The sequence below is a fragment of the Ornithodoros turicata genome, chromosome 1, assembly GCF_037126465.1.
Source record: "Ornithodoros turicata isolate Travis chromosome 1, ASM3712646v1, whole genome shotgun sequence".
Lineage (NCBI taxonomy): Eukaryota > Metazoa > Arthropoda > Arachnida > Ixodida > Argasidae > Ornithodoros > Ornithodoros turicata.
The window spans coordinates 46,477,225-46,499,766 of record NC_088201.1 but is presented as its reverse complement, the minus strand read 5'-3'; the positions used below and the strand labels follow the sequence as shown (position 1 = coordinate 46,499,766).

General features: G+C 44.2%; 1 long non-coding RNA gene across 1 annotated transcript in view; it reads left to right on the top strand.

The window, feature by feature from the left end:
* Window positions 1–22,326, top strand: part of LOC135378158 (uncharacterized) — a 93,760-nt gene extending 71,434 nt beyond the window's left edge. The window contains exon 3 of the long non-coding RNA XR_010418288.1: window positions 21,773–22,326. This is a non-coding gene — a long non-coding RNA (uncharacterized LOC135378158). The remainder of the gene's footprint in view (window positions 1–21,772) is intronic.
* Window positions 22,327–22,542: the final 216 nt, after the last annotated feature.

Genomic DNA, 22,542 nt, shown 5'->3' with positions numbered 1-22,542 from the left:
ACGATCCCCCCACTGCGATAGTCGTGACGTTGCCCGTTTGAGCATGGCCGACTACGGCAAGCAGTTCCGTCACCATCACCACCACCTTGTTGTGACGTCACGAGTTTCGGCATTCGCGATGCCGTCATCTGCGCGTCTATTACTCCGATTGCTGTAAAGTCTCGAATCCAGCTTCACATCGATGCAAGCAACCGTCTTTTTACGATTATAAGGGATAGCTGGGGACGAAGTATCGTGACCCCTTTAAGTGATGCGTTCTGAACGAACCAGTTGGCTTTGCGTTTTACGTTCTTGAATATGTCATTTGGCTGAACTGTTCCAGGCACATGCACAGCTGAAGCTATCCAAACTACAAATGAACTGGAAATTCGAGCACTCCATGTGGAATACAGAAAGCACACCTGAAGACGTCTGCTCTTGATTCCAGCCTCCACACTCTAAGAAAATGTGTAATTTTAATCCTTTACGGGACAAGATGCATTGTTACAAGCATTACTCCTATCGGTACTAAATGCACGACAGTTGATGCGGAGTTTAGGGTCTATACAGGGTGTTTACTCTAACGTGTCCAGAAATTATATTTAAAGCGAGCGATAAAAGAAAAGCAAGTGGTATTTTGCTGCTACTTGAGTAAGAAACAGGTACTGCTTCGCTAGTAGCACCTGTTTCTTAGTCAAGTAGCTGAAAAGTAGCTCTCGTTTTTCTGTTATCGCTCGCTTTAAATAAAAGTTCTGGACACGTTAGAGCAAACACCCTGTATATTTGCAGTCTGGGGAGTAAATATCGGGGTCAAGGAACGAATATGGGGGAGTGATTGCAATCTAGGGTCTAAAAGCTGTCATTGCTCTCCAATTAACTCTTTTTCTTCTTGGTGTGCAATTACAAATGAAGGTGAGAACACAATTCAGACAGTTCTTATATTACGCCTCATGCAACTTATATTAACAATTTTGACCATTTCTTCTTTGCTGTTTGTGGCATTACCGACGACATATCACCCATTTTTTCCGTTCTAAGTGTTGACGTTTACGAATTGGCATTCATTAAAGGGTTATGATGATCACACGGCCACTCGTCACTAGGGTGAGGACATCAATGGTCCAGAATGCGACAGAAACGAAATTATCCCCTGACTCACGCTGAATCCGCGTCATATTTCATTGAAGCCTTAGGCAATAGTCGTTACCAATGAAGGTCAGCGACGTTGTTCAACTTACCATATGGCGTAAGCCACCACGCTTCGCACAGAATACCATGGTTGGTTTGGTTGGCAAACGAAGAAACATATGGAGAAGTCCACATTGGGCCGGCTCCTCTAGCACGTTTAGGGTAGTGGTTGTCCCTACCAGACTCCTAAAAGGATGTGTGTCCCACGAGAGTCTCGATGAAGGAAATTACTGAACAGAAAACAGCTTGCCGAAAGACCGCCGAGCCACCGCCAGGCCACCGCGAGTACTTTCTCGATGTCAAGAGGTCCGTCGACGTGTCTGTCCAATGTACTCCGTAACACTTCACGACTTGCTGCTCATCGCTCGCATCTGAGTAGTATGTGCTAGGCATCTTATGGCACTCTGCATAGGGTACAGTGTGGTGACGAAGCTTTCCCCGGTGTAGGAAGGCGTGACTAAGGGAAACGTTCAGCTAGAAGCAGTGAAGTAATGATTCCAGTGGTCTGGGCATGCTTTAAGGTATTCAATGTGTGTGGTGGTTCTCTGCCTTGTGTAGCAGTGATGTCACTTCCTTCACGTCCAAGCAATCTCTTTTATCAGTCGGAAGCGCTGAAGGCCTACAACAACAACAGCAGCAAAATTGATTCAGATTCTCTCCTGGTACAGTTAGCTGCTGGAAAACTTCGTCCAAGGACCCCTCAACAACTACATATTATAAAATTTCCGGGTTTGCCGAGACGGCAGTGCTGTGCCCCTGCTGCAGGTGTACATACTAGAATAAAGCTTCATCGAACACAGGATTCGGAGGCAAGCTGGTGTAGCGGACTTGTAGGCAACATATTCCGTGCGTATGAGGATCAACAGAAAATACACACAACCGGTCGCGTTTGTGTGTCCCGTTGTGTCCCAGCTGTAATGCAAAAAATCTGCTAGTTCCACAACCTTCGGGCCATGGGCGAGGGCAGGGCAGAATGTCTGGCATCCTGGCAGAGTTTTTGCGCCTGCAACTACATTGTCTTTGCTCAGAAAGCCTACGTTTCTGGAAGCTGGAGGGGTGGGGGAGGGGAACGGCGCCCAGGCTACGGGACACATTCCCTGATCTGCGAAGAAGTGCTCTGTGCTACAAAAGCCTGAGTCTGAAGAACACAGAAAACACAAACATACACACACGAGCCAACATCTTTTCCAGGAATTTCTTCTCTATGTACATAGGGAATGCTGATCATCTGTGCCGCTTATAATGTCCGTTGGCCTTCATGAGTAAAGCATTCTTGTCCGTTTGCCACGCATCTATAGTCATGATTATACCACCGCTTGACCGTTGCACGCCACACACCGAATCCCATGCACTGTTGCGTACACGCGTTGCGGTTGTCTTTCGGGAAAGGGTAGAAACCGCAGACATTGTGAAAGTGACGGAACATTGGAAATCAAGTTGTATGTCGAATCGTATGCCTGACGGGGGTTCGTGTCATGTCTTGCTATCACTGCACGACACAACAGCTGCATTCGACGCAGGAAATACGCACGGTTGTAGCAGGGGAAGGCTATACGAATATGTTACGAATATGTTACGTGAGCAAAAGGTGCTCACCACATTTATTTCAACATACATTTCCTTCAACGTGCTACGTACAAAAGTTAAACGTTATGCGGTGTGCTTATCAGATTGAACACTAGTTCAAACGTTTTGCAAGTTGTTCACTAAACATATGAGCATTGTTCCACGCGTGCGCGTGCGTTTCAGTGTTGAACTTTAGCCCGATTACCCCGATAGCCCGATTTATTTATTTATTTATTTATTTTGATACCCTCAGGGCATATGCGTTACAGAGTGGAGTGGGTGACATACAGAATATGCAAATATGCAAAAAAAATATATATATGCAAATACAAAACTGCAACATGTACAATAATATATAACTACTAAATTGAAACATAGAGGTCATTCAAAACATAAGATGCTTACAAAGAGCTCGTTTAAATAAATCAGTTGAAGAGATTGATGTCAAGTTTCCGGGAAGGTGGTTCCATGCAGTCGAGAGATGTGCGTGGAAAGATCGAATCACCGAATGCTTTGGTGGAACAAAAAAGGACTCCTACTTTTTGACGATGGGAGGTACGATGAGGGATGTAAGCAGGCGGGATTACAAAACATTCTTTCAGGTCATGATTATGATATATTTTGTGGAAAAGGCACAAACGTGAGATTTTACGGCGTACTACGAGGTCAGGTAACTGAAGGTTAGCTTTCATAGACGATACACTGACTGTTCGCTGGTAATTTCCGAAAATAAACCGAACTGCTCTGCGCTGGACTGACTCGAGAGCATTGATAAGCACACTGTGACCCGGGTCCCAGACCGAAGGCGCATATTCTAGCTTCGGACGAACAATAGACTTATAAAGCGTTAGTTTAAGATCTTGAGGTGCGAGATGGAAGTTACGTCTGATAAAGCCCAGTGTGCGGTTTGCATTGCTCACTATGTGGTTGATATGAGTTTTCCAAGACAGGTTAGAAGTAATGTGAACTCCAAGATACTTGTAAGATGTAACTTGCTCTAAAATAATGTCATCTAGTGAGTAACGTGAATTTAGGTTGTCCTGGCGATTACGCGAAATCCTCATATGTTTACACTTGCTAATGTTCAGCTCCATCTTCCACCTCGCACACCATTGCACTATACTGTTCAGGTGGGACTGAAGGAGATCGATGTCAGAATCACATGAATTTTTTTCTATAAACTACGCAATCATCGGCAAATAGTCGTATACTGGAGGAAAAGACACATTGTGGTAAGTCGTTAATATATATTAGGAAGAGCAAAGAACCAATAACAGAACCCTGCGGTACACCTGACAGTAGAGAAGTTGAGTTAGAATCGATGCCGTTAGCCGTTACGTATTGCACGCGGTTGTGTAAGAAGCAGCGAAGCCAAGTTAGATTCATTTACCCTCTTTTTCTTTGAGTTGATTACATGCGAGGCTTCTAAGATTCTCACATTTCAAAGTAAAAAAACAAAACAAAACAAAACCAGGGAAACATATATGATGTAAATGTTTCGAAAAAATTATTGACGAAAAAATAAGCTATGAGCTAGAATAATCTAAAAAAAACAGTACAAAAACTAAGGAGCGGTTACGGCTTGATTTTGACCGGATCTTTCGTCCTGTAGGTTGCATAGACGTTTTTTCATCAAGAAGCCTTTCTGGTAGTGTGGTTCAAAGACTCCAGAAGCATGCACTACGTCCGCAAGATAAAACAGCTCGAGCTCTGAAAAGTAACTTTAAGTTTGTTTTGTGCAAAGATCCGCCGGATGCCTCCTGGAGTCAGTCACGTCAGTCTTCGTCTAACGCTCAAACCAATCCACATCCCGAGGTCCTTTGGCCCCAGTTGCTCTGCGGCCCTAACACGAAGTTAAGCGAAAGAAAAAACGTTTACGAAAATACTGTACGCCATTTGAAAAGGAGATCGTATTATTTACTGGAGTAGCGAGTATAACACTGCGCACCGAATGCCTAGACGTACGCACAGCAAACGCCCAACAAATCCCCGCACTTACGATGACAACTGGTACTACTAGTGCACACGTCCCAAGTTGTGAGTGACACAGCGTCACAAACAAAACGCATGAAAGAACCGTCCTTGCCCCCTTTTACCGCTAACAACCCCCTACATCACCACGCGCCATTCTGCATGACAAAAAAAAAAAAAAATCCTATACAAGACCATCAGCTTCTCTTGGATCCCTACACTGACTGATCTCGATAATGACCCAGTGCTCGGACACAATCAGTCACTCACTCATCAATCAACTGCAGCCTATATCACACTGACGCACAATAGCAGACGCTGCTCGGATACCTCCGTGGACACAGCGCACACAAAAGACCGCTTTCTACAAATAGAACAAGCGCGTTCATGAACGTTTTGAAAAAGACGGAAAACTCTTGACAGTCATCCATCTCTGCGTGAGCACATGCGTTCAGCCCTTTGGCCACCACGATCATTATGATTTATTAGCGCGGAATAGAATGCGCGGCGATTTAGAGTGTTGTGAGACGCGTCCGCATGTATTCAAAATGGCGCGTCTCTTCCTTCCTTTTAATTTATTTTTTTTTACCTGCGCTTGTGGGCGGTGAACGGGGCCTTTTCTTTCCTGCTTTTCTGCCCGTACAATTTTTTGAGAGTGAGCGATCGCTGTTGGCTTTGATGGATATGCGAGTGAGATGGTGTTTGTGATGATCGGTTTTGCTTGTATGCGCCCCTGCGGGGTTGTTCCGTTGACAGTGTCATGGCCGCTATTGATGTATGGAATGACGTGGTCGAGCAGAGTGCACGGTTTAGCGGGAGATTGTCCATAGAATGATATTCTACGGTTAGGGCTGCGACGGTTTGGGGAATAACTGGGGTATTGTTGGAAGCCTCTTGTTTTCTGCGACTTTCAGCACGTATGCTTTCCTAGTTTTAGGCCGGTACTGTTTCAGTCTCATCAACCAGAGTAAGTAGTATCCGCACGGTTCGTGTTACCGAAGCCATTAGCATCGAAAAGTGGACACTATCCAACGATCCGGTGAAGATAAAACAAAGTGGAAGCCGCCAATGGTCAAGAGAGACTGTTGGTCGTGTATATAGAACAGCCTCTGTTGAAAACACTGGCTTCCGAGTTGAGCCTTTTGCTTTACATCATCAGCAGGTCTTCACGCTATCACTCTCATAAGTGAAAAAATGCTCCGTACTCAGCAAAAGTGCTGCTCAGTTTTGCATGTACCTATGACGTATATAGCAGGATGAGTGCCTGCGAACTTTGTCAGCTATTTTCCTGTCCCATTTATACCCCTCTCACACGGGCAGTCTTCAATGGTCATTGAAACAGATGGTCATTGGACATTTACGTAGCGCCACATAGTGCGTCACGTGTCAACCTGTCAGGGGCATTGGATCCAACGCTCTTTGAGAAGTTGACACGTTATACGCTTGACGTCGCTACGCGAATTTTCAATGACCATTGGTTTCAATCCTCATTGAAGATTGGCTGTGTGGCAGGGGTCATACAGCCTTGTTCGGTATTTTTTCTATTTTTCTTTTCTATGCGTTAGTGGACATGAACAAACCTTTATCCAAAGAAAATATCTTTATCGAGTCGTAACAACGATGACGTGCTAATGCCGTTCCTTTTCTCTCTTTTTTGTTGGGAGGGGGGGATCTGACATCGAACGGCTTACCAGTATGTGCTACATGCTCGTGACATAACTTTTTCGTCGGGTCTCGCCTTATTTTTCTCTTGTAGAGTGTCGAAGTTGGTTCCGCTACATCGTATCTCATTTACGTAAACAAATTGCCACCTCCTCCCCTGCAGAGGCGTAAAATCGAGTGAACATGAACACCAGTCGATTGTTGGATTAGATGGAGCGGTGATGTTCTGAGGACCAAGGCTGGAGTAAGCCTAAAATGGCTACCTTAAAGCGACTTCCTTCCATATCAGAATTCCATATCATACCGAATACTACAGCAGTTATAGAATGCTAAATTTATTGGAGTTTTTAATCGTTCTTCTATTTCTATTGCATTTAACTACGCTGTTAACATATAAAAACCCCTAGGGGATGATCACTTTCTGAAAAAGCAAAAGAAAAAAAAAATAACAAGCAAAGGAGGAAAAGATCGAAGGTAGAATTACATTTTTTTTCACCCGTGCTTAAACTCGTGGTTAAAAAAAATACATAGATACTAAGAAAAACTCGAGGCATATAAAAACTCCCCCTTTCTGTTTATTTTTTAATCAAATGGCAGCAATCAAAAACTATCATGAGACACGTGTATGGCGCGTTTTTCAAGCATTTTTTTCCCTCTTGCTATTCACCTATGGAGGCAAAACGACTTCTAAGGATGTAATTGAATGAAATGAAACGTGCCATGGCATTCATGAGCACATAATGCAATGCATTGTTTTTCTTCTCGCATGCAGACTACTCGCCTCAATACATGCACGCTGCAAAAACTGCCACTTCCACTCTCATGGAATAAGAAGGGCTCAGATATTTAGCGAGGAAAAACAAATATGAGAGTTCTCGTAGTAACCTCCTCTCTTTTTAGGAAAGTTAACCCGTCCAGAACACTTCTCTGATGACGTCATTATAATTAAGCGAAGTTAATAAATTTTTGACGACAGCCATTACACGACGAACAAAAAAGGGATGCGTCAAAAGTGATATTTCTTAACGTCATATCACTGACGCTTCATTTGCATATCAAGCCAAGACGGTGATAATAATGTGAAATGTTACGCAAGGAGGCATTAATTTTCGTAGTTCGCCGCGCAGCCGTCAGGGAGCGCTGTCTGCGTTCATCTTGAGCAGCTCATTGGCTGTCGTTTTTATGAAATGGCGATTGAGACAAAGGCCGCGCGCGGAAGATGTGCCTTATCGGGTGCCATTATCTGGTTTCTGCAGGCTCAGAATAATTGTTTTCGCGCCTTTTGTGCGGAGGAAAGTGATTAGCGCCGAGCCCGTTGTTTTATAGGGCCGTTCAGTTTCTTGTGAAGATGCTTAGGTAAAGATTTACACTAGCATGTGTGAGGAGGGCTCCGCGTACGGCACATTCAGCTATAGGGGTAATAACAAGCAAATAACAAGAAGAAAATCACTGGCACGTGATTAAAGCCATATACATTTTCATTCACATGTTCTTTCTGCAAACAAATTATGAAGGATTGAAGACGTCAAAATGGGAGCTCCCATGAGCAAATGGTGTGTAAGAAGTGGTACTTGTATGCACTATCCGATTCATGGATACTGTACAGAAAGTGTATAGAATTTAGCAGCTAGAAATTCTATATAGCTTCTATCTATTTCCTATCCACTAGACAGAGTAGATAGACTTTTGATTTTTGATAGGCTTTTTTGGTACTAGAAAATTATTTTCATAAGGGACTATCGCCTTACAAGTAAGAGTGATATGCAGAGCACCCTTTTAGTTTGAGGATCAGTCATTAGTCTAGGTCTCAAAGTATACTTGATGACAAAAAAAAAAGTGAAAACATTCACCACAGGTTTACTAAGCTAAGAACAGTTTTGTTCAACCGTGAAGCAACACTTTGTCGTAGATGAAAGAGAGATCCCAGATGGATGCGAAGAGTGGTCAGATTCTATTGGTTCATAAAATGTTCTATGTCGCACGTAAAATTTTCAACTGTTTCTATTTCCTTGTTATGCTGGAAAAAAAATCTATAAATTCATGCCAATCTCACTTGAAGATTTTTAAGTTGGTTCAGAAATTCTGCGCTATCCTATTTCGTACGGTGAATTGGTGAACTCATAACGTGAACGGCCTGCCAGCAACAGAATCACTATTTTTTTCTTTCTTTCTTTTTTTTTTCGACATCGAGAGTGGATTTCAAAATAAGAATGGTCAACGATCTGGTGTGAGGCTTAAAAATTAACTCTTCCGTCCCGAGGAATTCGTGTATATTTGCGATTTTTTTTTAAGGATATACTTTGGTTGCGGCTCACACTGAAACACCTTATCAGCGTTGTTCCAACAGTGATGGGCAAAGTACCTCAGAATTTTACTTAAGGTAAAGTACAAAGTCCTTTGCAAAGTGCTTTAACCTACTCATCAAGTACATTATAAACATTGATATTATCGCTGCTCGTTTCAACATTTGGTGGTGATAAAACGTGATGTAATTGTGTTTCGATTGTTATCTTTAGAAAGCTTTTAGACAGCATTTTTACCAAGTGCTGGCTAGAAAACATGGATAGCTTACTCATTAATATGAAAAGAAAGAAATGATTCTGCGACCAAGCTTTGCATTTGTATTTGCCAATTGGGTACTTGTGTACTTGAAAGAAAAGTACCGAACAAAAGTACTTAAAGTACAGTACGAAGTATACAAACTGAAATGTTCTTAAAGTAAAGTACAAGTACTGAGAAATGTTCTTAAAGTAAAGTACAAGTACTGAGAAATGTACTTAAAAAGTATTTGAGTACTTGGTACTTCAAGTACTTCCCATCACTGGTTCCAGCGAATAAAAACGGCTTGTCACGGAAGCCAAGTTTACAATCTGCTTCACGCTTCGGGCGCATCAACAGTTGCCATTTACTTCAATAATGCACTGCCCAGGGCGGGATGACAGGAAAACGCTGTACCGTCATTATGCTCCTGTGAAACAAGAGACCTTCCAAACCACGCATAGTGACAACATACCCTCTATTACAGGAGAACCTTTCTACTTTGTATTCCCATTGTCGCACGAAAGAAACGTATTTGTTTACAACCCAAACCTCATTTTTCTCTTCTGCTGCACAACTATACCAGAAATGGAGCTTCTGCCACCACGCGAAACGGCGACACGCTTTCTTCCCGTGATTCATTCCTGACAGGCACACTAGTCTGAACACTCCGGATGAGAAACCATATCCCCCATTTTGCTACTAATGCAACCGACAGGAATCCACGTTGGGATAACAAAAAAGAAAACGAACTTCTCCGAAAGCCTCTCAAAGAGTTTCACACGCCTTACAGAGCAACAGAAGCATAACTCAACCAGTCGTGGAACAAATAAGATATGAAATATGTGTCACTATTGAAACCATTTCTTGTACGTCTCCTGGCTTCGGACCTTCACGTTCCTGAAGTAGAAGGCGAGGCTGTCCCGGCTAAAAATCTCCCAGAAAGCGGTAGCGAGTGCTGTTTTTTCTCCGACAGATGCGAAGGTGCGACATCTGTTGTTGGGGTAGTCATGCATTTTGCTTTGCGTTCCGTACCCACTATAGAAAACCGTGGTGTCAGTAGAAAAGATATGCTCACGTATTGGTGCAGTCCGTCTTGCGAGGCGCAGAAATATCCAACTGCGCCGCTGTTTTATTATGTGCTGCTCTTCGCGAGATGGGGAATGTGCTGGTGAGCGCAAGTAGGGTTGTATCGTTTTGTCTTTCTCGTTTGTCTGTGTTGCGAGTGTGCCAGAGGGGAGGACTACGTTATCATTGTATGCCAACTTTGGGTACAGTGTGTGTATGTGTTGGTTTGTATCTCAGAATGAAAATGATTATATGTCTCCGGGTTACCTTCCGCTTGCTGCGGTATATGTTTTTCGACATTACATCTCTATTGCTTTCGTTGTGTCAAACGTACATTTCTGCTGACGATTGTACCGCTAGCGGTGTGCGCACTCTTGTGTTAGTATTGTCCTTTCTAAAGTCACCACGAGGAATATTGACAGAACAATCGCGCAAATTGCGTCCGAAAAAACTTTGAGCATTACTCGCAAGGAAAAATGTACTCAAAAGTGGTTTGTTTGTTTGCTGCTCTTTCGTTCTGGAGGAAATATAAGTATTGCATTATGTGAGCACCGAAAAACTGCTCGAAGCTTATTTGTCGAGGCAAACAGAAAAACATGGCGACAAACATTGCGTAACATAGTAGTAAACATACTTGAGGAGAAGGAAACATAGGAACACGAATGCCACACTTAAAGGGGCACTGAAATGCAAAAATTTCGGGAACGAAATTCATCCGTTGGGTCGTTCGTGATTTATGAGCGAAAGCAACCGCAATGCACGCTTTCCCTCCTCTTGTTCTCATTGCTCTCTGATGGGCTCTCATTGGTCTCCCCAGGAGATCTGTCCAACCATAGCGAAGGATCGTTTGCGGAAACCAATGCGAGACCTCTCCGCATTGTCGCGCTTCTTGAGAAGGAGACGGAAAGCGCTTAAATTGTGGTTTCCTTCGCTCATGAATCACGAACGACGCAACCGATGAATCGCGTTCCTTTTGTGTTGGAGTCAAGCTAACGCCAGCTCCCAATCCACGAGCAGAAGTGCCCGTTTGAATGAGTTTAGTCGAGATAAAAGACGTCTCTTTGCATCGACATGAACCCGCATTCCAAGCTTTACATGGATGGGGTAATAGATGCGCAGAAAATCGGCGTCACAAATACCGAGAGTCATCATCCGACTGCTACATCAAGGCAGGCATTTCTACTAGTGATTAGCGCACGAAAAGTCACGCGCCTTCGAGAACTATAGGAATGGCCTAGACTGCCCGGCGAGAGCGTAACTGGGTGCGGAAGTTTCTTCAAGCATTTGTTCCTCAAGAGGACCCCCGATCTTCCCACATAGCAACTCCCGAATACCAACCGTTATCGTTATGTTTAAAGTTGGCGCGCTCGAAACGCCTTGGTAGGCCGAGATTTGAAATAAACGTTGGGATTGGCTCTCGTGCGAGAGCTCGTTGCGAATCACGGGCGATGAAATCGCATTTAACGCGCGTTAGGCAGCGTTCACACGGGCAACTTTTCCAGCAACTATGAGCAATTTTCGAGTTGCTGGCAGTCGGCCGACACCGGCAACCTCCAGCAACTCGAGTTCCTCGGAATCGCTTCCCGACCGAAAACTTGAAAAGTTGCTCGTGCACCGGCCGATCAGCGGGGGCAGATTGCCACGTGACTCCCGATGGCGTGGTGTGATTTCGTTCGTGGGGTTCATGGGTTCGAACCCTGCAAGTGCAACTGAGAAATAACCTTTATATTTATTTTGTACTAGCGTCACACAAACATGTCAATGGCCATTTTTCGAAGATAATGTTGATTTTTTGGCCGAATAACAAGACAAAATTTTTAGAAATAACAACTAAAGAAAAGACACCACCAGTTCGATTCGGACCCACACTCTCCGGTCACCGTAAGGTTGCTGGTGGTTGGAGCTACCTAGTTGCTACGTGTGAACGCGGTCTCAAAATTGCTCATAAGACGTTATTTCGAGTTGCTTAGAGTTGCTGGAAAAAGTTGCCCCGTGTGAACGCAGCCTTACGAGATAACGACAAGTTGAAGACCTGGGCCCAGCTACGGTGTGCAACAACAGTTCCGTTTTCCTCAATGCTCTCGCGTGTGGTACAACGCCAACATGATGTAATAAACTGTATGCGTCAAAGTGTCACAACCTCTTTAGCCGTCACTGCCTTTCGTCGCCGCGTTTCACCAACGGCCACACTTTACAAATAGAAACCACACCGACTATTGTAATAGTCAAATTATAGAATAGCGCAGTACCTCACGTTTAAGGCTTTCTCGCGCAATTGTTAAACTTTGGAAGCACGCTCCCGTAATACCTTTACGTGTAGTGTATGCCGTATAGCTATGCTTCACGCTTCTCTGCACCGTTGACATCGTCCACCAGTCACACGCGCCGACTGTCGTGCCAAAAAGGGTCTGCGTAACGAGCACGCAGTCTCACTGCATGGAGAAACCACGTGTGCATCTTCTAGTGATGTCCAAAACGAATTCCGTGCCTCTGTCAGACAAGAACGTTGAACTGTCCTGAAATAGATACGCCGCGCTTGGATTGGGTGACACCTGACACTCATCTTGACATGGCGCTACTGAACCATTGCAGAAATAATAAAACTGAAAAGCAAAACAGAAATGCTTGTGTGACAATGAAGTTGAAGAGATCAAACATTTGGTACGTGCACAGAGTCAGCAGAGTCAGTCGGATCGGGAAAAGCAAAGAAAAGGATGTTATGTTCAAGGTGCGCACTGTTCCACGCCATGCTTCTGTTGTTGCTAATGGTTGGGACATTGTACAGTTTCCTGGAAAGGGGGTAGTGATACTTACTTGGAAAGGCTCTTCTCGACCTTTTGATGTCCATATTTGTGGTTTAGTAAAATAAATAAATAAAACGAAGAGCATGAGCAAATTTGCTTTGATCGCTACGCCCTAAAAATGGAACTTCAGTGCACAACACGCTCTGCACCAAATGGTACAGTCAACACTTCTGGGTTGAGGAGAGCGCGGGGCGCACGTTTTTTTTGTGTCAATTAATATACATGCATATCCAAATTTCCACAAAAAAGCATACGGCTTCCATTTTCAACAAATCAGGAGGGAGAACGATTATGTTCTGCATGGTGTTTCGTTTCCAGTATATTATGCGCATATTATGTGCAATTATGCGGTGAAGTTCTGTTTTTAGAGTAGTTATCCATAAGTGGAGAGAAACGCGAAAACACGACGAAGACAACGGGAGAAACACTCAGGACGGGAGCGGAAACGAAAGCTGAAAGGACAGCGCCAGTCCTGTATATTTCACTCGTTGTCTTTGTCGTGTTTGCCGGTTTTTGTGACTCATGGTCGAGCCAACGAAATTTCGGAGTGAAACATGTAGACACGACGTGGTGGTTCTATCAACCTGAGCTATCCCTAGATGTGTATCTTGATAGCTGTGACGTCACGAAACATCTTAAAAATGACATCAGCACATGTAGGAGAGCGAGTGACACGGGTACGAGCGAGTGAGTCGGAGTGGGAATCGAGAGATCAAGTAGGGGAGGAAAAAGAGAGCGTGAACACCTGCGCCGTGAGAAAGGGCACTGCCAGGGCTTGATATGAGAATGGGAGGTCACGCAAGACCACGCGAATTCCAAAGACCAAAGTTTGAATGCATTCTGGACTAAGCAAAGAATTCACACGAGCAGTGCGTGTATCTGGCTTTCTGCGTCCTGACCTCCGGCGGAGGAAAATAGGCCTTCCGAATCGTTGTTACAGCACACTGGTTGATTTGTATATTTGCATCTAGATGGATTAACATATTTCACATATGGATGTTGAACATCGCCTCAACAGCGTGTTACCTTCCCACTGAAGAATTGAGGTCACTCAACGAATACGTGGCAATTCTGCACGCAGATATGCAAACTCAAATGGAAAAGATAAACAAGAGTATTTCGCTGGAAATGTTAGTTGTTTTGCACTGCGTACACAGAGGAAAATGGTGAAATGATATGCATGTGCCATTGCATAAATGGAACACGATACATAGGGTGTTTTACCTAACGTGAAACAAAAATCATACTTGTCAAAAGTAATCTTGTAAAAATCATACTTGTCAAAAATCTACTCATCTGAACACTATAGGATCAACGCTGTTTACCTCGGGGGAGGTTTTGCCATGACTTCGGAGCACTTTTATAAAATTAAATTAAATTAAATTAAAGGTAAATTGAATTTTCTCAATTGAACTTCGAAATTCGCAAAGTCAACGTCACGTTTCTTTGACGGAAACAGAACGGGCGTGCTGGATTTACCTCATTCTGTTGGAAAATACATTCACTAATACAATGGTAATAGCCACAAAAAATGCGAGACGCCTTGTTTGGAGACGCGCAAATTGCCGGCCGCGCTCAGATCTCCCAAAGAAGCGATGCAAGAAGGCCATGTACCTGCCCATTCACTCTCCCTTTTCCAAGCTTCTATACAGATAACGGTAGCATGGTTGCAACGCAAAGTTATCGGAAAGAAGAGCGAGAAGGAAACAGGAAGGGGCGGGTGACCGTCTTTCTTCCGCTACATCTTGCATTAGTTTGACGGAGAACTGAGCACCGTCGACAGTTTTCGCGCTTCCAAACGACGTTTTCCGCATACTTTTTTTTCTTCAGCTATTACAGAAACAGTAGAGAATGTATTTTACAATGCAGTGGGGTAAATCCGACGTGGGATTTCTGTTTCTGTCAAAAACAGAAACGTGAGGTTGACCTAGCAAATTTCGGAGATCAATTGAGAAAATTCAACTTCACGCTAAATAAATTTGATAAAAACGCTCAGAAGTAGTGGCTTCAGAAGTAGTGGTCGAGATAAATAGCGTTGACCCCATAATGTTCAGACAAATATATTTTTAATGCAATTTTTTTCACATTAGGTAAAATACCCTGTACATGAGAAGCGCAAGACTCGCTGAAATCTTATGACAGGCATATGACTGCACCTCAACATTTTGAACAGATGCAGATAATTTGTCGCTCCTCCCCACGTCCCTTTTACAGCGACGGCTACGAAGGGCTCAATTTCGTGAAGATCCTTTCCTGTACGTCGCATCGCCGAAACCCCAGTTCGCGCCGCTTGTGCTTCTCTCTCTCTTGGCGCGAGATAAAGTGAGAAAAAAGAAGCGAAGAAGAAAAAGGCCCGAGATGCAGATTGGTCATTTCGGAGAGTCACATTGGGAGCGTCACGGAGCGCACGTCATCGGAGCGTCACGTGCCTCGGAGGAACAGTGGCGGCGGCGGTTGCTGCTTCACATGTCAGGCCTGTACAGAGCTGCGCCGCGCCCGTGCCGGTACGGTAGATGGTGTTGCGTGTGTGTGCGGATGTGATTTGCGGTATTATGGGCCGTCCTGGGAAGTGTACGTACGGAAGATGATCATGCTGCGGACCGCAATCGACAGGGCGAACCATGTATGGCAGCGACAGGCGAGCTTAAATAAACAGCTCTGTCGCTGTCGTTGATTTTATACCACTGTAACTTGCATCATATCTGCCACATCTTTTTTTTTTGTGATATCGTTACATATTTACACCTTGTAGCATACTTCGGAAGTTGTCTCCCGACGTAAAACCACGAACTATTATTATTGTTTGTTGTTTGTTTGTTGGCGCCGGAGTCGCGCTATAGTCGACAGCCTTTGTCAGAATTTTTTTGGAAAAGCTTGTTCACAAAAGAAAATCGGCGTAGTCTCCTGAATGGGCTTCCCGAAAAACGTTGAATTCTGATAGCAAATCAACAGCAAAAATACAGTAAATTCAGTACTATTTGGAAATGAGCGTACTGTAAAAGATGAACAAATAAATTTAGCAGATGTCTTTAACTTCAAAGTTTCCATAGTCTGCTGGTTTAGTCTGGGTTTAGTAGTTTGGCTTTTTAGTCCAAAATTATTATGAAATTGCTGACCTGGTTTGGTCCATTTTATTTTTCCATGCACGAAACGAAACCAGTAATATTATATCCGTTTTATGCCATAGTAGTATCATAGTGAATTTCAAAGTGTCCGCAGAGTAGCGATATACGAGGGGTGTTCAAGTCAAACCGGGACTTTCTGTCTCCTGAGTGTAGAAATGGCTCGCGCTACTTCTTGTTCGTCATTTTCACACGCGACAGGCCTCCGCGTTCACCACGTGGTGGTCCAAAGTTTGTGCACAACAGAAGACACGTGCTGGATAAGATGGCCGACAACGAGGTGAGCGCGCACATCGAACAGCGATTTGTCATGAAGTTTCTCGTGAATGAAGGCGTAAAGTCATCTGAAATTCACAGAAGACTTCAGGCTCAGTATGGCCACGGTACACTTAGCCGCAGCAAAGCGTTTGAGTGGTGCGAACGGTTCCGAGACGGCCGTACATCAGTGCAGGACGATCCCGGCCGGGACGGCTCAGGGCCCAGTGTCAGAGTTCCCGAGAACATCCAACTTGTGGAGCGCCAGATCCTCAAGAACCGACGGATAACATGTCTGGAACTGGCTCGAAAGGCGGACCTTTCTGTGGGAACGTTGAACACTATAATTCATGAACAGTTCCAGTTTCGGGAAGGCGGGGCTCATCACCAAAGCAGTCCCCCTCCTACAGGACAATGCACGCCCGCATACCGCACATCTCACGACAGGCACCTTACAGGAACTTGGCTAGGAGTTGCTGCCACATCCCCCTTACAGTCCAGACCTCGCCCCCAGCCATTTCCATCTCTTCGGTCCACTGAAGGCGTTCCTTGGGGGCTGCCACTGCAGCTGCGACGACGAGGTCAAGAATACGGTCCGGTCATGGCTGCTACGCGCCGGTAAGGACTTCTACGCTGCTGGCATCCAAGCCCTCGTGAAACGCTGGGACAAGTACATTAGTGCAGCTGGAGATTACGTTGAAAAATAAAACTAATTTCTCGCCTCTAAGTTCATTTTACTTTTGCGAAAAATGAAAAGTCCCGGTTTGACTTGAACGCCCCTCGTATTTCAGTCACAACCATGATGACCATGTTTTTTTCTGTATCAACGTGTCTAGCCCCGTTAATAGCAAACAGCGGGGGTGAACGAGGCGCGGCTCGCGACCGTGTGTTAAGTATTACATCAAGCAACATGCTAAATTGCTATATTGAAGGAGAAGCGCCTCACGTCGGGAGCCGGCGATATTTCGAACAGCGACGTGCTCCATTGGAGGGTGTTTGGCATATTCTACAATTACATATGTCCTACTGACGTCCTACTAGATTATAACGACCTTGTCATCGGCACCCCTTCCCAGCGACGCATTTAGAAGCTAGCGGTGGCGCTACTCATCGACCCGGCTATTGCTTACTCAATTTCTGCAATACTTTGTATTTCAGCGTACCTTAGTATTTTTGCACAAGCGGTGGATGTCCCACGGGAGATGCTTCTTTCTAAAGTTGGCTATCATCATCATTCTACGCGTTTTCATAGGAGTTATTGCTGTCGTCTGCTACGGTAGTCGTACGTCCGCTTCTGCGCGTTCAAAATTCAAATTTCCATTGTCCAATCACGATGTAGTTGTCGCGTGCCGATGAGTAGCGCCCCTATCAGATCGTGCGGACGGGTTCCTCGTAGGCGTTGCCGATTATGACATGGTCGTTATAATCTAGTAGGTCGTGGTCCTACTAAACTGGTCCTCAGTACTTTTATACCACACTGGGGTCATTGAAGGAGTGGAAAAACTGGAATGTGGAAAAAAGGAATGTCTGACAAGTGGTATAGCACACACAATCAGCACACAACATCAATCGGAAAGTTATCGACAACTCTGTGCAAAGAAGTCACCAGTCAATGTCCACACTTCTTCGCTTGCGGTCCCTGCTGCCATAAAATTTATTGACAGTTCATTCGATTCTTCGATTGTTTCTGCGAAAATACAAATACTTAAAGAGTACAAATAATAACTTATAATAGCTGAAGTTTCCAAGCTGTTTATGAGGGTTTGTACGGAAGGACGCAAACTTGTGATTAAGACGTGTTCTATTTTATTTCTAGAGATGGGACGAATCCAGAATTTCCCGAATCCGAATCCAAATCCGAATCCAAGGAAGGTTCTGCGAATCTCGAATCTTTCGAATCCTTTCTTTAAAAAAAAGTTTAAACAGGAAGGGGCGAAAAACACTTCTACTGAAAAGTGTTTTGAAGCAGAATTTGACATATTTGTTTAATGAAAAATAAATTAAATTATAGTTCATTTTCAAGAGAAAACGCACCAATATACTACATCATAAATGTAATTTATTTAGCTTGTTCATCGACTACAGGAAATACATAAACTCTCGTGTCTGACGTCTTGCCATAAAACTAAGAAACAATCGAAAGCAAAACCGTGTTACTTTTAAACTTGTAATGTCTGAGATTTATGCTGTGGTTCTGGCGCGCCCCAGATCAGGCTAGTCAGACCTTCTGCGGACTCCGGAGGCGCCAGTTTTAAAAAGAAACAGACAATCGTGGTTGGTGGATTCGAAAGATTCTATTCGCCGTTTTGGGCACTGGGGTTCGGATCAGGTCAGTGAGGCTTTCGACAGACTATGGAGGCGCCAGTTTTAAAAAGAAACAAACGAACGTGGTTGGTGGATTCAAGATATTCGATTCGCCGTTTTGAGCACTGGGATTGGGATCATGTCAATCAGGATTTCGGCAGACTCCGGAGGCACCAGTTTTAAAAAGAAACAAATGAACGTGATTGGTGGATTCGAAAGATACGATTCGCCGTTTTGGGCGCTGGGATTCGGATTCGCGAATCTCGAATCCCTGCCTAGGATTCTCGGATTCTCGGATTTGGTCGGCCCATCCCTATAAATTATTTCTGTTCCTGAAGCTGACGCTGTTCCAGAAAAAGAGAAAATGCGACAACTGACTTTTATTTCTTGTTTGTTTGCATGTGAAGTGGTATGTCATAACAATGCGTTCTATGGGGGGCAGACCAATGGGCAGAAAAACGTGTTCTACACTCTAAACCTGGTACCTTCTAGTAAAGGGTAAAAATTTCAAAATTTTTACCCTCTATCTCAGAAGTTACTTTGTAACCTATGGGTAATACCCTCTGTAAACGTTACACAGATCACCTATAAATAGTGGTTACTGTCTCCTAACCGCCACACCGACGTAAATGTTAGTTTCGCCAGGCGTGGCTGTCTCTAAGACGCTCGCTCTTCACAGACGCTACAGAACAAATGGTGCTCAAAATGAGCTCTCATCAGTGCAGAACGCATACTGTCATTCGGAACATATAGCTATAATATACGTAATTCATCTAAGGGCTTTCAGTGACGAAAAGTGAGTGATCACTACATGTACAGATTCACATGCACAACAAATGAAAGAAAAAAATAATTGCAACTGGAACATATGTATTATTTAATTTGCAAACCTGGAACGACAGCTGAGGCAAGAGCGCGAGGACGTCACGATACCAACACTTCAGCTGTGGTGAACGACACTCAGTTTCAAGGAGGTATACTCTTTGCAGTCCTCACGTTGTTGCAACTCCCTCTCCCAGTACGCCGAAAACATTTCTATTCCTTTCTGATATGTCAGAATGACACATCAGCGACGCGGCTATGGTTTATCAGAAGCACACGAAGAAGTAAAACTCAAGGATGACAAAGGACTAAGCAAATAACGGACGTAAGAGACACACGTACACACTGTGTTGAACCGTGTTCGAAAGACAGACTGTGCTATGATTAGTGTTCCTAGATTGTCCAGCAAAAATGTAACCACGTGAACTTTGTAGTGAACATACCGTAGAAATACCCTGATAAAGTTCCGTCACTTGACCCTTTTGCATCCTTCACAATTATGAACACGATCCGCAGTTCGCACAGACGCAGAAACAAAATAACGTAACGCACACTGATCCGACACTCTCGTACTGAATGCTTGAATGTGCGGCTTGAACGAGAACACAGTGACTTTTGAGCAGTACCTTTCATATAGGTTACCTTGCAAAGAAACAAGAAAAACAAACCAAGGAAATTCAAACGCGGAATTCGTTTAGAAGTTACAAGGATCCTATAAAGGGCACATTTATAAGTTACGTGGATTGGATTTCCGTTGAACACTGAAGTAACCTCTATTGCTCCTCCAGTGTCACGTTACAAGTCGTGCTTAACCTCTAAATAGAGGCATCGAACGTGTAACCTCTACGATATTTGGAAATCTACGTCTATATAAAGGTTACACATTGCTAAAAGTTACAATAAAGGGTACCGAATTAAGAGTGTATATATCGAGTCCTGCACTGCAAGTTGTTATAACTGGTCCGAGCAGCATACCTTCATCAACGTGTTTGCCATTATAACAAATGTATTGTCTGTCAACTGATCCGTGCAAATACGCTTTTTTAGGCTCGTGCCTTGGGGGAAGTTCAGTATAATAAACTTACTTATTTACATGAGAGAACTGATGTTCTGAGGCTGGAACAACATAGAAGGGACAAATACATACAAAGCCTCGATTTGCCTAAGAAATTAACGATGAAAGATGAAAGTCACTGAAAAGGTTAGCCAGCAAGATGCTGGTTAGCCGGCAATCCAGAAGATGTGGGTTCAACTCCTACAGCTGGCTAACCTTTTCAGTGACTTTCATCTTTCATCGTTACTTATTTAATGTTTCTATACTGAAGCATGCGGTCCTTGATACATGTGTTGTCTGCCAATATTCATACTGGTTCTCGATAATTCATTATTCCTCATCAATATTCACAATCAGTATCAAGTCTCAAGTCACAATCAAATGTCGTCTTGCGAAAAGCTCCTGGTGCAGCGACTCATGCGAGATGCCATAGCAGAGGACAACCTGCTAGTTCCCGGTCGGGTGACGGCGGCAGTATGACAGCAAAGTGGAGACTAACCTCTCCTTACGCAATGCTAGACTGATGGATGTCCGTCAGACATCTGTCTAGCAGATAAGGATATTTATGCTCTGTCGGCTCTGGGGCTGTCGCGATCCAGACTTAGTCCGCAGTGAGTGCCGGAGTTCAGGTGGCGTCTGGACGCGTGCAAACAATGAACTGTCAAGGGGATCGCGTGTTAATCACTCTAGTATTTTATATACAGCTGCCCACGAACACGTGCCTCTGTCAGAGCGCAATAACGGAAAGAAGTGCACCTCGTATAATGAGTTAACGAAAAAGCGAGGAAATAAATGGAACGCAAAATGCCGACTGCGTATTCAAGCTGTACTACAAGCGTCAACTGTGCAAGCTTCAACTATAACGTTTCAAACTTCAATAAACATTCGTAGCGTGCAGTTGGTAGGTATCCAGACATTTCTGCATCCCTTCTTCTTTTGAACGTGGAAAATCTTCATCGTGTGGCATTGTGTCCCCAATCTCGTTAACCCGTAGCGAAACGAACATTTTTTTCTGCTATAATGGAGAATGTCGCGTCGATAACGACCGCAGAAAAGTGGTTGAACGTTTAATTTCATGCATCCTGCTAGGATCAAGATTGAACACGATATTTTCACCAGCGAATTATAAATAAGAAAATCTCACCAGACATGGGTCAAGTTGTGTATAGGCTGTTGATGCATTGTTGCATAAACGTAGATCGATAGACGAAGTTGCAGTACAGAACGGCTGGAGTTTCTAATTTGCGTAATTTTTCGTAATTTGCGGTGCTGTGTGTTGCAAACGAATATCAGCAATTATTGCACAAGTAAGTGTTAGTAAGTGCGCTCTGTGCATCTGATGAACCGGACGCCGACATCTCTCAAACGACTCTGAGTTCAAGCTAGTAATTGCGAAATTCTTTCAACGGCTTACGATGTATCCCACTCATTTTCTGCAGGAAATCCCAGATCCCGAAAAGGCGTATGTGCCACAGAAATCTGGCCCCGAACACGATTGCCTCATGTGTCCGCCATCCACTCTAACGAGTCCTGGAAACAAGTGAAGCAGTCGTTTATTAGCAGAGCTGCCCCATTATCAATGGAGCGCGCAGAGAAGTGGCTTCCTCCTCTTGCTGGCCAGCCTGACAAGCACAAGACAGACAAATACGATTGTTGCGTGCGCCAACTGCGCAACGATCATCCGTGCAAGCCACCCTTGCCACGCACGTCAAGCCATTCGTCACGTCAAAGCTGATGGATCGCCCACTCTGTCGCACAGCCGACGGTGGGGGAAGAGAAGCCACTTCACTCGCGCTTGCAAAAGAAGCAAATGACCTGGAATGCTGGAATGCAGAGGCACAGAAAAAAGAACTAAGCGTGTACTTCGATGCACCTTTGTAGTGCTAAAGTTTAGGGGAAGCAGCGTTTGGACATACATTGCACTGCCTCATGGGTTGAAATGAAAGGTGCGAGTCATTGTATTTGCACAGTTTTGCTCTTTTGCGCAAGCCTACTACACCCGACTGCAAATCGAAAGAAACGCAAGAAAGTCAACAAGAAGTAGACCAGACAGACGGAATATATCTGGCTAATTGGACTTTCGAATCGGTTTTCTACGTACTTATTGCGAGGCACATTGCCTCTTTTTGGGTGAGCACTGGGAGTTTGATATTGGCAGCAGATCCACAGATCAGATGTGGTGTATAGACAAAGAGACGAACAATGAAAC